Source organism: Pteropus alecto, unplaced genomic scaffold (genome assembly GCF_000325575.1).
Source record: "Pteropus alecto unplaced genomic scaffold, ASM32557v1 scaffold102, whole genome shotgun sequence".
Taxonomy (NCBI): domain Eukaryota; kingdom Metazoa; phylum Chordata; class Mammalia; order Chiroptera; family Pteropodidae; genus Pteropus; species Pteropus alecto.
In genome coordinates this window covers 1,041,458-1,043,425 of record NW_006432224.1, presented here as the reverse complement: position 1 = coordinate 1,043,425, position 1,968 = coordinate 1,041,458, and the positions used below count along the sequence as shown (strand labels likewise).

Below are 1,968 nucleotides of genomic sequence, written 5' to 3'. Positions count from 1 at the left end.
TGTATAAATGTCAACTAGATCATTCGTTGATAGTGTTCAAATAGTGCATATCTTTACCGGTATTTTTTTCTCTGTTTGTTCTAGCAAATATTGAGGGGTATTAGAATTTCCAAGTCTAAATTTGGATTTGTCTATTTCTCCTTGAGGTCCTAACGGTTTTTTCTAGTTGGCATGCATTTTGAAGATTTGTTATTTGGTACGTAAAGGATTAGGATTACTATGTATTCTTGATAAATTGACATAGAGTATTATGAAATAGCCACCTTTATCCCCGATATTATTTTTAGTGTAAAATTTACCTTGAATGATATTAATATGGCCGTTAAAGCTTCCTTCTGATTTTTGATAGAATTGTGTATTTTTTTAAAATCTTTTTACTTTCCCCCTATTCGTACCTCGATATTTAAACTACGTTTCTGCAGGCAGCAGATCGCCAGCTCTTACTTTTAAGTCCAAGCTGACGATCTGTTTTTGAGTTTCCGTGTTTAGACCCTTGACATTGAAAATTATCCTTAGTTTAAATTTAAATCATTTTTCCACTTGTTACACATATTTTTTGGTCCTCTTTTCTGCCTTGTTTGGAATAATATGTTACATAATGCTTCCATTTTTGTCTCCTTTAGCAGCTTATCGTCCGTAACTTTTTATTAGTACCGTGGTTGATTTTGGGGTTATCGCCTGCATTTTTAACTTTTCAAGTTTACCTGCATATGATACTCTACCACTTCGTGTACTGCGTAAAAGCCTTAAAACCGTATCGTTCCACTTTGCTCTTTAAAACCTTGCGAAATTGTTGTAATATAGTTGACATTTATGCGAGCAACCCCACGGGACCTTATAATTAGTCTAAACGGTACATTATGTGCTAACATTTAAATAAGGCAATGTATCTTCTGTACTTGCCCGTGAAGTTCCAGGCCCTGTGTTCTCTGCTCGCCCGTGTAGACGTGGACCTCCAGTGGGTGTTGTGTCCCTTCTGCCTGAAACCGAATAGTCCTTGTCGTGAGCGTCCATGGACAATTTTCGGCTTTTAGTATTTTAACAATATCCGTACACTGTCATCTTGCTTGTCTTGTTTCTACTGAGAAATCTGTCGTCCTCACCTCTGTCCCCTGTCTCTGCACGGTTTGTTCTCTTGTCACTTTCTTTCAGGCCAGGTTAATAAAAGCACGGGATGGATGCCACCAGGCTAACAGGGATTGCGACAGACTCTGAAGAAATAAATAAGCTCTAAAATTGGTAAGATATAGTAGTGACAAGGAGTTGGAAATATTTATTGGAGCTATCGTGACAGAGCTGACTCTCGGTGACCAAGATCTTACTTGATGTCAGAGTGCAAATTTCCCAGAAGAAAGAGCAGGTGTAGAAGGGAAGAGAAGCATCCTGGTCCGTTAGGGGGACTTCGAATCGTGGTTTGAAATGGGGAGGCTGGAAAGAGGCTGAGGTGGAAGTCGGGGTTCACATCCTGCCCTGAGATCAGAAGGGAAGAAACGAAACGTGTTAAACTTCAAGTTAAAATCCTCTCCGGATTCAGTGGAAGCTGCGGTTTTTTGGGAAGTAGGCAGGAATTTAGGTGAAGACAATGAGACAGCCATTCATTGTTTTGTGCAATTTAACACGGACGAGGTTTGCATAGGGGCTGGTCAGCCCCCCCGGGGGGCAGGACCGCGGGGGAGGGGGGAGAAGACACCTTCGGGTTCCACCCCGTTCGCATTGGCAGAAATCGGGGGTGACGGGAGGGCGTGGATCAGAGGGCGGGTGTGCAGAGACCGAAGTCACCGCATTTGCCCGTGAGCCCCAATAAGAGAACCGTGTGTCGCCCCGTGTCCAGCACGTGAGGGGTCACAGAGGGGTGGCACGGGTGACGTGTCCCAGGTCTCGGAGAACCTGGGAGACTGACGTGTGGCTGCAGAGCTGCGCTCGGGCGCCCGGCGACAGGACTCGGGGAGGGGAGGGGACGCGCAGCGC

At 44.5% G+C, this 1,968-nt stretch overlaps 1 long non-coding RNA gene across 1 annotated transcript; it reads right to left on the bottom strand.

The window, feature by feature from the left end:
• Positions 1-661: 661 nt before the first annotated feature.
• On the bottom strand, positions 662-1,959 carry LOC112475777. Its single transcript, XR_003044875.1, has 3 exons — positions 1,323-1,959; positions 1,104-1,211; positions 662-980 (listed from the first exon to the last, which is right to left on the bottom strand). It is a non-coding gene; the product is annotated as an uncharacterized LOC112475777 (long non-coding RNA).
• Positions 1,960-1,968: the final 9 nt, after the last annotated feature.